General features: G+C 35.0%; 1 long non-coding RNA gene across 2 annotated transcripts in view; it reads right to left on the minus strand.

Moving 5' to 3' along the window:
* LOC113929252 overlaps nt 1–13,486 on the minus strand; it is an 82,269-nt gene that overhangs the window by 14,686 nt on the left and 54,097 nt on the right. For both annotated transcript variants that reach the window (XR_003522138.2, XR_003522139.2), the window contains exon 4: nt 11,734–11,866. This is a non-coding gene — a long non-coding RNA (uncharacterized LOC113929252). The remainder of the gene's footprint in view (nt 1–11,733; nt 11,867–13,486) is intronic.

The following is a 13,486-nucleotide window of genomic DNA, read 5'->3' on the forward strand; positions in this document are numbered from 1 at the left end:
TGTTCTTATAGGGATATTTCTTTGCCTCACAGATTGGTTTTATTGCCAGATTTTACTGGTTCATGGATTCAGTGTCAGAGCAGATAATGTTCCTAGACATCATTGACTCAAACTCCCACTATCTCCTTATAGGTGAAGTGCTGAAGCTCCAGAGGACATGGCTTTCTCATGTATCTTACCACTATCTCTGTTGCAAGCTTTCTCCACTCTCCTTTCCTTACTATATATGGAGCCTCAACAGACACAGGGCCGACTGGACCTGGCCCTGCTTACCTGCATAACCTTCTACTCTCATTTTCCTACTACACACTCTGCAAAGTTGAAGCTATATTCAGGCTAAAATGCTTTGAAATCCAAGCAAATACCATATTCTTATGTCCTAGGACCTTGGCATGTTCTGTTCCCTCAGCCTCAAAAAACATCTTGCTTTGCTTTTTACCTAATTCCTATGTGAGTTTTAGGGATGAGCTCCACTGCACTTTGCCAAGAAGTTTTACTTGGGCATCCCAAGCCCAGTTTTGGTGACTCTCCCAATTGTTGCTGCTATAGGAGCCAAACATACTGCATCATAGCACTTAGCAGGTGATGCTGACATAATTACTTTTTATTCATCAGTATTCCCTACTGGAGTGAGAATTCCAAGAAGTCGAGACCCTTGACTGTTGAATTTACTGTTCAGTTTGCTAGTACCTGTCTAGCATAGTGTGTAGTATGAAAAGGGGGCTCCATTAAATGATTGTTAAGTGAGTTCTTGTTCATATTAGTATTACCTTATACCTACATGTATGTGTACATACAAACAAGCATGCACACATTACAAGTCTTTAAATATTTGCTATGACTCTTTATATTTATGCATAATATCTTCAATTTCTGAATCAAATAAAATTTCTATTATTCAAGATCGTGTACTAATGGACCTCTCTCTACTTCACCATTTCAATCTTCAGTAAGCATTGTTACTTGACAAGTCATTTATTAGATTATTGTAACTATGGCTATTATGTATTTTTGAAAGAATTTTAATGTCCAGAAGAATAAGGAATTTCAAATATCATCATAAACAACATATAAATTATTCTAAAAATGGTATGTTTGTCCCACATTTCCTCTCAAGTGCATTTAATTCTCAAGAGTTGGTTTCATTCAAGAGGACAGCAAGGATCTGAAGTGGGTTGTTACGGTGAAAGCTGTCAGTTATAGAGAGGTCAAGCACCACAATAGTACTAGACTAACACATACTAACATATTTTTTGAGGGAGAGTATACTCTGAATTAGCAATTTATAACATTAATATAGAACTCAAGTTTCCATGAATGTCTGCCCTTCATTGTTCTGATCTTAGAATCTTAAACACACTTAGCTTAAGGGATTATGAAAGACAGGAGATCAATAGCAATATTGAGAATTTTGTTCATACTTCTCTGTCCAGATAATTTTCCTTGATCCTCTGTAGTTTAACTTACTTTATAACTCATTTTTGTCACTGGAATTCTATTTTGTTTGCTTTATTACTTTTTTCTGAAAGCAAAGTTGAAACAAATACTTACATAAGGCAACTTCCTTGACATTAGCAGGACTGGATATAATTTACAGGCTATTTCTGAGAACCAGACAGTGGCTTCCTCAAATTAATTGCATTTTGAGAAAATGTAACAGGTTATTAATTATATTATTTTAACATGAAATACTCAGACAATATGCTTTATGTCTTTATATAGAGCTTTATTTAATGTTCTGTTTTATTTACATTTTTGGTAAGTATTTTATTACTAGATATAATGGAATATGTACATGAGTACATTAAACATTTTAAATGATTTTTGTTTTCTTGCTGTTTTGTTTATAAGCTAACAGACATTAAAATGTTTAAATTTTATATTTATTTCATGTATAAGTGATGTTTATGGAAATACAAAACAAATTTTAATGTTTCTTTTTATCTTCCTACTAGTAAATTAAGTTTGTGATTTTTTTTATTGGCCCTTTTTCTCTAGTTTTGCCAGTTGTTGGGTAATTAGTTTTGTTACTTATGAAATATTGTATATTATTTAAATATGACCAAATATTTTCAGAATTAAGTCAGAGTATTCTGGTGTACAGGAATGGGTGCTATAAATTGGAAGTATATGAATTAGTTTAGGCAGGTAACATAATAAATTCAAGTGGACTTAAAAATTTGGGCATGGAATGACTTATCCACTAATTTGTTATAACATTTGCTAAATTGTAACATATTGGTCTTTTGTTAGTAAGTTACTTGGAAGGAGGGATCCCATCTCATTCATTTTTCTATCACTGACAGTGTTTTTTTTTTTTTTTTTTTTGCTCAAGAAATAGTTGAAAATGGGTGACATTACTCTGGATGAGTTATGAATTACTTATTTGTTATAGTATATTTATATGGAAAAACAAAGTTAACTGTTGTTTTTATAATTTTTCCTGGGAATTTTTTACATTGTGCTATGCTGGATATCGTTTTTGCTCTGCTAGATGGACTTTCCACCCTTCATCTTACTCACTGCTCTGCGAGGCTGAACTGAAGGGAAGACATCAACAAGGCTTTTAGCTTTGGTTGGATTTGGTTCATGGGGTGGCAGGCGACCAAAGTGAGGTTGAAGAGTGAGGTTGGGGTATTTATTCCCTTGGCTTCTTCTTGGAGGCCCTCTGTGTCATGTATCTGCAGGTTATCACTTTTCTCCAAATGTGTTCCAAATTTGGAACAATTGGAGAACATTCTCCAAATGTTCTATGTGACTATCCTGCCTGGTCCTGGAAACCTCTCTCCTTTCAAGTCATCCATTTAGGCCTAGAGGTGGTTAACAGCTTGGCTGCTGGTAGCCCCAGGTTTATCCTCTGTTCCCTTAGTGAAAAGTCCTTTTGTAAGTAAACTCTCCTTGAGTGATACTAATTTGATTGTGCCATCTAGTTGTCATTGCAACTTGAATGATAGATACATCTTACTGTGATTTTGTTTTAAAATTTTATTCTCTTGTTAAATGCTTTATTAGCAGAACTTAATTTCCATAAGAGCAATCACAATTTACAAATTTGGTGTAAATGAAGGACTTTTTAAAGACATAAAGCAAATTTATCAATCCTTTGAAGAAAATGATATCTTTAATCTGTGTACTCTACCATAAAGGGAATGATAGACCATTTAAAATTAATATATTCATTAATTCAATAAATAACTGAATACACAGTGTGCCAGGAGCTATAAATACTTCTTCCCTATGATGGAAGTTTAGAGCTCAGGTGCTTCTTCTCAGACTGTGGGCTCAGATGACTCTCCTGTACCAGTAATATAACTAATATAGGGGGAGAAAGCCTGCCATTGCTGTCAAACTAAACCACTTGTCTAGAATGAACATCATCAGGAATAAATATATTTGTTCATCTGCCTGGCTATTATATCTGTTTCTCAAATGATTTCCCAATTCAGATGGGAATGAGGGAGGTCATATATTTACCTTCCCAAACCTGTGCAGCTGACAAGTGAGAAAGGGTATTTCAAGTACAGGTATAAAATGGGTTGGCATATTTGGATGTTTTGCCGTATTTTGACCTGTCCATTCTTTAGCATGACCACAGGTTGAGGGTCAGGGATGAAATTTGTGTTTTTAATCTCACTCTTGTATTTTGTAGTAGGTATTTTATAAACTCAGTCTGTAGGGAGTCACTGGTAGGACCTTTCAGGAGAAGATAATAGAATAGAAATTTATGAAAAATAAGTGGGAGATAATATTAGATATAGCAGAGGGGTCAAATAAGGAGAGTCAGTGAGTTTGTTGGTACTGACATTAGGGAGATATTTGTTGTATTCTTAAACAGGGTTTTAGGGATAGAAACCTAATTATAATAGTTTGAACAATAAAGGAGAGGCAAAAAAGAGCAGATAGAGGGTAGAAGTCTCTCAGGAGACTTACAAGTGAAGGAAAGAAGAGGAAAATTTAAGGAGCTACGGTGACACATAGTAACAGGGATTTTTGTTTGTTTTTTAAGGATGTAAAAGATTTGGAAATAATTCTAATCTATAGAGAAAGCCAGTAGCAATCTTGAAAAGATTAGGAAAGGAAAAAGGAAGAACAAAGTATCAGATCAGCTGAGAAAGGCTGAGTCTTGGGCTGGGAAGGACCTTTTACCTTGTGGTCTGGAGAGAAGATGCAGACGGTGTGGATATGTGCCTGCATCCATTACTCAGTCATCATTAACTTGTCAGGCTCTTTTCCAGCACTGCTCACCAACAGAAAACATTACATGCTTTTAAATGTTGGGAGGGAATTTGAATCCCTGCTCAAAGAATGTATCTTAAGGAGTATTTCTCATAATTGAAATCCATGTTGTAAATCTACTGTTCACTGACCAGGATTTTAAAAATGACTTTTTTTTTTCCTGGATGTTTTCTTCTTCTCTTATTATAATGGTGTTGGATAATGGCTATGAAAGTGAATGTGAAAAAGAAGGCAAACGGGGAGGGATCATCAGCATGTGACCTTTGAAACTTCTTTCCAGTGCCTTCCACAGTGGAGAACTGTTGATTTAGGGCCTTCCAAAATTAAGAATTTCTTTGTTCTCCTGTGTAGGTCTAATTTTGTTGTATTCCCAATCCAAAGCACTGTTAAGCACAATTTGGATATTATGCATGATGCTTTCTTTCAACTCTGTCAAAGTGAAATTCCTTGGAAGGTTCTTGCATGGTTCATTTGATTTTTATGGGTAGATAAAAGGGTTTTCTATGGCCCACTGCAAAGCCTTGAGGCAACTGCTTTTGGGGGTACCATGTTAGAACCACTTGTTTAGAACTTCTGAATTTGTGCGGCTGTGGTGACATCATGAAGTTCAATGAATCTGATTTCATGTGACATGAAATCATTATCTTCTTGCCTCAGTTGGAGCCTAAGTGGCAGGGTATTATTATCTCATGGAAACATAGAAAGCAAGTTGTTACAATCTCCCAACAATGAGACTCTGATCAAAGGATTTTTTTAGGTGTTTCATTTTCTCTTAACTGTGTATATTTTATCTTTGAGGAAAGGGATACACATGGTTATGCAGCTTAAGCGCAATGGAAAATAGTTGCAGACTGTGAATTCCACCTGCTTCCCAGAAGGGTTACCTAATGATACTGAAGAGACCCAAGTCACTTTCATATCACCTGGTTTTTAGATGTGTTCGTAGACCTTTACTGAACAACTCTTCTTGCTGCCTCCACTTAGCATACCATCTCTTGGTCACAGCCTTTCAGCTTGCCCATATGTATGTCACATACATACGCATATAACAAGAAAACACTGTCCATGCCAGCTGGCATAAGTCCAAGAGGAGGGGCTTTCTGTCTAACTGGTCTTTCCTGAACAGTTACTGCTCTGTCATTTGTCTTTACTCCCGTGCTTTGTTTGTGTCGAAGTTTTTTTGGCCAATATCCTGTTGACTTATTCTAGCACTTGTTCTGTTTCTTCATCTGAAAATCAGTGTGGCTGAGTCCCCTAATTTGCCAAACTTTCTTCCCTCTGACTGCCTTTTTCTTCTATAATCTCCATCCAAGCTGCCAGCATCCAAAAGGCAAATTCAGTGGCAGGTAGATAAATTACTTTTTTATATGGATCTTTATTTAGTCATGTTATTGCATGATTGCCATTATGTGTAGGCTTCACAGTCTTAAGAATTTTAGCATCTTGATTTCTTTTATGATCCTCTACAAAAAAGGACCAGACTATAAGTGGTCTCTAGAGAATTCTAATTCTTTGGTTCTCTTCAGTGATTGGAAGTATGTGATTGTACCATATTTAAGCCATTAAGACTTTGCTTGAAAAACCTGACATGTATGAGGACCATATTTAAAATGAATGAAAATAAATAAAATCCATAAAATTAAATCTTATAGTAAAGTATTTTCTTGACTTTTGAACATTTAGGGGTTATTATGTGCCAGACATTTTACTTAGTGTTGCCAAATGAAGATACTCACATATTAAGTAAAATATGGAGAGTATATTATTAATATAGAAAACAGTATCTGATATTTCCCAGCTGACTAATCTTTTTTTAAAGGAAGAATACCAAACAAGATAAAGCCATGCTTCATTACTTCTACACACAGACCTCCAAACTCATTTACATCTGAGCTCTCTTAAAGCCTCACAAAAAAGCTAAGTAGATTCTGTGTTTTGGTAGCGCTCTGCTGTCAGTCACAGACTTAGTCTCTGGAGACTAAGTGTTTTTCTCCATCTCCTGCAGATGTTCTTTTCTTGTATGTAAACCTTAAAGTGCAAGCTTTGGATAGTCCTGGTAAAAATATTTTTACTATTTTAAAAATCAATGTGGTACAGATTCAAGATGCATTTGAGTCCATCAGAAAATCAACAGCACAAAGGTACTGATTTACTTGTTTAATCTGAAATGCTGCAAGATGAAAAATCACCTTTCTAGTTCTTCTGATTCTATGAACATGAAGTAGCCATCAGAAGAGGAAAACCACTTGTCTTCACTTAGACTGTTTCAGGAATATATAAATTTGTGTTTCTGCTAGAAATCAATTTCCAAAGTGATCTCTGTAGTAAGAAAGCAGTTACAGAAATTCTGCTTTATTATCCTTTCTCTTTAGTTAAAAGAAGAAATACTTAATGATTTCAAATGGCAGCATACCAAGAGACCATGAATAATATGATGATATACACATTTTCTTAAACAGAGCTTACTTTAGCAGTAACCTATTAACTTCTAAAACTTCTGTTCTTTGCCATTTTATTCATTATGATGGTAGACTACTCTTTGCTAATTGCACATTTCTATCCCTGGTCGCCAGATCAGGCTGCCTGAATCTTGAAATGATTCAAAGGAGTTAAAAAATCTACAAAAGCCTTTCCAGCTCCGTGATTTTGGGTTTGTGAATTCCATATTGAAAGATTCTAAAAACAGGAAGCATTTAGCATTCCCTCACTTGCTGTTAAAATAGCTAACTTGCACAACTTAAACATTGTATTTTTACCCTTATTTATTGCAGGGAATGAAAATGTCTTCTAATCAAGAAGCGCCTTTCATTGTTATTCTATTAACCTTTCAATTATTTTAGTTGTAGTTGTGTACAAACATTGAATTTTTCTTGTTGGTTTTGTTTCAGTGTAATGTAAATCCTATGCTTTCCAAAAGACTTATTGCTTCAAGATTAGTTTTTTAATTCACTATTATGGTGGTTTTGGCAGTTACAGGTTTTAAACAGAATGATAATTGGACAGTTTTTTTTTTAAGTTTGTGTTTATGTAAATATTTAGACCATGCCTTTGAGAAAAAAACAAAATTTAACTGACAATACTAACACAAAACTGATGTTGTGGGATGTTTTTGGTTTACTTTGTTGATTTCCTTGTTTTTATAACTATAAAGTACACTAGTGCTCCCAACACTGGATGTAGACCTGGATATGGCTGCTGAGATCTAATGGACAGTGCATCCACATAAACAACATTTTCCCTGCATTTCTATTAAGTAGTCTCTCAGTTGATTTTCTAGCCTGAGAGAACTGGAAAAGACAAATCCTTGCAAGTAAAATAATCCACAGATTGGCAAATATTGGAAATAATACCTATTTCCATTCTTATATCTCTCACAAGAATAGTCACATCAGTATGGAAAAGTAGTCATGTTAGGATGGGTCAGTGGCCATCTGGGAAAAAAAAATTGTCCCATACCTTACATCAGAATAAATTATAAATGGATCAAATATTTACTTTAAAATATGACACCATAAAAATACCAGAAGAAACCATGGAGTAAATATATTTGATTTAGGAAAATCTTCTCTAGAAATACAAAATTCAGAAAACAAAAAAAAATACTGATAAATTCTATTATATACAAATAAAAATTTTTGTCTGGTAGAACTGTGAATTCAAAATACACGTAATACTGGGTGTTATACGCAAACAATGAATCATGGAACACTACATCAAAAACTAATGATGTAATGTATGGTGATTAACATAACATAATAAAACAAAACAAAACAAAATACACATAACAAAAATAAGAAATCATTTGCAAGTCATACCAGCAGAAAGAGTATTAATTTCCTTAACATCAACAACTCAGCAGAAATAAAAATAAGAAAACAACCACCCAACAGCAGAATGATAGTTCATAGAAAAAAACTTCTTTAAAATCTGAAAAAAAATTTCAACTTTATTCTTAATAAAGATAAAGGCCATCTAAGAAGACTAAATTAACATATGTTCATATATAAAATAGGCAAAATCATGGAAGTTTGATAACAAAATGTGTTAAGGGCTTGTGAAGAACCAAGCATTTTCACTTGTATGATAATACAAGACTGTGTGACTCCCACAGATGGAAGTTTGGCATTATCAAAATTACTAGTGCTTATACCCTTTAACTTAGTTATTCAGTGTCTGAAAATTTATAGACCTACTTATACATACATGGCATGAAATTAAACAAGTTTATTCATTGGGATAATGAAAGATTATAAATGACCTAATTGTTCATAAGTTATGGACTGCTTTAAGTAAGTTATGGTATTGCCATATTGTATGGAATACTGTGCAGTAATGAAAAATGAATAAAATGACTCTTGATGTACTATTATTGAAAGACCACCAAGATATATTGAGTAAAAATAGCAAAGTGAAGAATGGCACTGTATTATATAAACACTATGATAGTGAAACCGTTGTGTTTATGTGTATGCATGTGTAAATATGCATGAGATCTCTGGAAGAATATCCTTAAATATGTAGTTGCTTCTGAGAATGGGAGCTGAGTAGACTGGGGGTCAGAAGAAGTATCTCATTTTACACCTTAAAAAATGTGATTTGTAAGTATTTCTAATTCAAAGACTGAGCATACACACAAACCCACACCCCACATGCACATTGCCAGAAACAGAAAAACTCAGTGCATTCATTTCTCAAAACTCTTATGTATGATTCTAGTTCTGTTTGTGACAGATGAGTCTTGAGTTTAAGATGACTATGAAGTTGCCAAAATGCTGTGGAGATAATCTTTCATCAAAAAGAAAAACAGAGAATATACTGGAGAAAATCTTTATACATTCTTACATATGCTGAAACACTTGTAATAAGTACTATTGCATTCACTTAAGACAAAGTTGTAAGCTAGACTTTCCTCACTGAAACAAAGCTAAGGAGGATTTAAGAAAAGTTTAGGAATAAGGAGCTAGATAATATGGTCTAAGATGGCATTTGGAGGAGGGTTGTATGTTGAGGTATATCCCAGACCCCAGATGAGTGAGACATAATAGGATTTGGAAAATAAGAAATCCATTGCTGGCTTTGTCTTTATTAACCATCGTATCTTGAGTATTTTGTATCATATTTTGGACCTCAGTGCAAGAAGGGATCATAGGATCATGAGATCTTGAAGATCTCAAGAATCTGATATTCTGTTACTCTGATATAAATAATTGATAGGTTTATCACTGTATACAGTGTGTTAGGATTCAAGCAAGTGTCTTTATATGATGATGAACTGGACAAGGTAGAGTAAAACCATAAAAATTAATAGCTTTATTTCAGTCATCTTAATAGTGTATATAATTAACTCTAATGATAGCCTAATGATAATAGACTTCTTTTTACATTGAAATATGACTTTTATGTTTAACATGTAAATGTTATATGTAACCTAGTGTTTAACACATATAATAAGTTTTATAGGTTATAAATGTCGTAAATATTAGTTGTTTCAATTTTCTGTCTGAGAGATGCTTAAATCTTCCAGGATTTGCTAAAGAGTGTATCAGAGAAATGATGACACATTTATGGGTTTTGAAGCACCTATAGAAGTATCCAAGAGTACTTGATCAGGAATATTAGGGCCAATTATTGGTTGGGCATGGCCAGCAATGTTAAGAGACATGAAAGATGGTCAAACGTGGAGATCTGCAGTTAGTTGGGAAGTTACAAAATATTAAGTACAACAAAGGAGTGGTAGGAAATGAAGCTGGAGAAGTTAGGGAAGGGAAGATATTAACATGTTCCTGCCTGTAAAGGGCTTGGGTTTGTTTTCTCAGTGATTAGTCATTTCAGTTTTTAAAGAAAGTGAGTAATAAGCGTTTTAGATTTTCTGAGCATTATAGTGTATGGACTTGGAAAATGGGAGATGGGAGGCAGCTAGACCATTAGGAAACTTTGTAATAGTAGGTAGACAAAGAATGATAAATGCATGAACTAAAATAAGATCAGACTCTTAAAATTGCATGCAGGGGTGTCAGGCTATTTACTATAGTGTGAGTTTATTTTAACTAAATCTTGGGGATTAGAGGGAAGCCAATGACTTCTCAGAACATCAGCATTTTCTTTATTTCTTTCTCTCTTTTGGGCTCTGCCAAAATGGAAACATTTGCAGGTATTTCAGGTTTTGTGATCTCCCTTCAAATTTTTGTCAGTGTGTTTGTCTATATTATTTGGTTATTCTTTTTTTGTTTTTTTTTGCTAATTACTTGATAGAAAAACATTACATTTCATATTACAGTCTCTAGAACTAGCTGTAGACAATGTTTTCCCTAACATACATAGTTGAAAAAAAAGCATTGACTGTAGGAGCAAGCTGAAAATGGAGCTGTTGATACTCAGGATCAGGGTTAAGTTATACATGCAGTGTGCCTTGATGAGCCGCCCCCCTTGGCTGACCTAGACACCAGCATTGCTCTTCTTGCTTTCTCTTGCCTATCCTGAATGACATACATGAGTAAAGCTGCTTCAAAAGAAGGAATATTATGCAGCCATCAAAAGGAATGAGATCTTGCCATTTGCAACGACGTGGATGGAACTGGAGGGTGTTATGCTGAGTGAAATAAGTCAATCAGAGAAAGACATGTATCACATGTCCTCACTGATATGAGGAATTCTTAATCTCAGGAAAGAAACTGAGTGTTACTGGAGTGGTTGGGGGTGGGAGGGATGGGGTGGCTGGGTGATAGATATTGGGGAGGGTATGTGCTACGGTGAGCACTGTGAATTGTGCAAGACTGTTGAATCACAGATCTGTACTTCTGAAACAAATAACGCAACATATTTTAAGAAAAAAGAAAAAGAAGAAGATAACAGGAGAGGAAGAAAAGGGGAGTATGTCAGAGGGGGAGACGAACCATGAGAGATGATGGACTCTGAAAAACAAACTGAGGGTTCTAGAGGGGAGGGGGGTAGGGGGATGGGTTAGCCTGGTGATGGGCATTGAGGAGGGCACGTTCTGCATGGAGCACTGGGTGTTATGAACAAACAATGAATCATGGAACACTGCACCAAAAACTAATGATGTAATATATGGTGATTAACATAACAATAAAAAAATTTAAAAAAAAAAAAAAAAGAAGGAAAAGGAGTATGTGTGGTCCAAATAAAAGGATTCATTTTAAGCAGTATTTTGAATTCTTACTTAGAACTTTATTTGGTAGGCTTTATTTTTTGCAGTAAAGTCCCCCTTTAAGACTCTATTAGATATCCCAACAAAAAGAGTATCAAGTTATTTGCCTGGACCTCTAAGACCTATTGAATTCTGTTGAAAATATTCTCCCAATTAGAAGCAGGTTCTTTAGTCTGATTTCAGGTGCAATCAACATTCCTACAAGTGGAACCATAAAAATAGTTGAAGCATTCAAAATTGTTACCATCAGTTCTACTTTAGGGTACATATTCATCACACGATTTCTTTTTAAGGAACTTATTGAGTGAGGTTATAAATTTGAACTTTACCTAAACTTTTTTTGGCATCAAGGGCCAAAAAAAAGTCTTTTGGAATCTTTTTTTCTTTGTGTTCATTCCAGCTACTTGTGAAGGGTCACTGTGTTGCTGAGTTGAATATTTGCTTCTCAGCACTGACACTTCCCTAAGTAAGAGAAAGAACAACAATATATGAACATCAGAGACAGTTAGGCTTCCTGTTTCCCACCTTCTCTCTCCATCTGTGTACTGATACTAAAACACAGACACACACCACGCATGCACACGTGTGCACTCACACGTGATTAAAAATCTCTCTCTGTTGTTTACCCTTTGATATTTTAGCTAGGAGCAAAAGAATGAATCAGCAGCCTGGCCCTCTTGGATGAAACTAGCTTCTTGCCCCTGGGGATCTCTAACCCACTGGTACCATCAGAGCTAAACATGTGCTTATAAAATCAAACATTGTTTTCTTTCAATATCAAATACACCCTTGTTTAAAAATTAAAGTTGTTGGACCTATGGGTTAAAAAATAGAATCCAGTGAAATTACATTCTGCAAAAAATTGTTTTTTTCTTGATTACTTCAGGATTTGTTCTTTGTGTCACTGTGGACATCATTGCTTACACTGTGACTTAGGTGATTGAGGGGAGACAGCACTAGATCTTTGCATAGCCTATAAGAGAACCATTGCTGCTCCTTATATCCTCTGTGGTTTGTATATCATTAACATGTTTGAGGTTGAAAGTAAGTAAAAACTGCAAATTTCAAAGTGGTTAAAAATAAGGACTTTTTTTTTCCATTTAATGGAGTGTCCACAAATTGGGAAGGCTCCACACATGATGTGATTAGTAGTTAAAATAAGTCATTTCAAGTATCGAGGTTAATCCTTTTTCTTTACTTTGTCACCTCAGGGTCAACTTCTTATTAGGATGGGCACTCTGCCTTTTGGTTGCAAGATTGCTACCATTGGCCATTGAGTCTAGATGCTTCCTCATTAGTGTCCAGCAAGAGAAAGAGTAGCATCTCTTTCCCAAAAGGTCTGTAAAATCCTGTTCATGCATGCCATTGGCCCAAATTGATTTAAAACTGCTCATCTTTGAGTCAGCAGAATGGATGCTAGTGAGTCCCATTGTTTACCACAGTGGGAAAGTCTTTATGTAGGCAGAGTAGCTGGAACATTTAAATAGGAGTTCACCAAAGGTCTAGGAATAACAAGAGAAATAAATATAGCCAATTAAATATTCTGGTTGTATAATTGGTTTTAATTACCTTTAACTTGGAGTACCTGGCAAGATTCTTCCCTGAATATGTATCCCACTTCTGTTATTATATATAAGGATGTCTGTACCTTCTGAATGAAATCAAACCCATATCCTTTGGGGTTAGAATAAGTAATCTCAGCAGACAACAGCTTGAACTAGAAACTCTAGCTACCGCTCTTTATGTGGTAGTGGATTTCTTTTTATAAGGGAGCCAGCAAGCATCCTTTCTAAGTCTAGGACTATCTAGACACTGGTATATATGGGTAACTATATGTAACTTGTGTGTGTGTGTGCATGTGTGTGTGTATGTGTATGTGTGCACACAGAGAATTGAGGGAGAGAGGCAAATCATTGGCATCCCGTAAATTGTCATTTGTCAAACTGACATTGAAATGTATATTTTGGGCATTACATGGTCTCATTTCATAACTTTGAAAAACATCAGGGTGTATTAGAGATATAATAACTATGGTGCCGAAGCATTTCGTCATAATAAATAACCCATAGTAAATTGATTTAT

The sequence above is a fragment of the Zalophus californianus genome, chromosome 5, assembly GCF_009762305.2.
Source record: "Zalophus californianus isolate mZalCal1 chromosome 5, mZalCal1.pri.v2, whole genome shotgun sequence".
NCBI classification, from domain to species: domain Eukaryota; kingdom Metazoa; phylum Chordata; class Mammalia; order Carnivora; family Otariidae; genus Zalophus; species Zalophus californianus.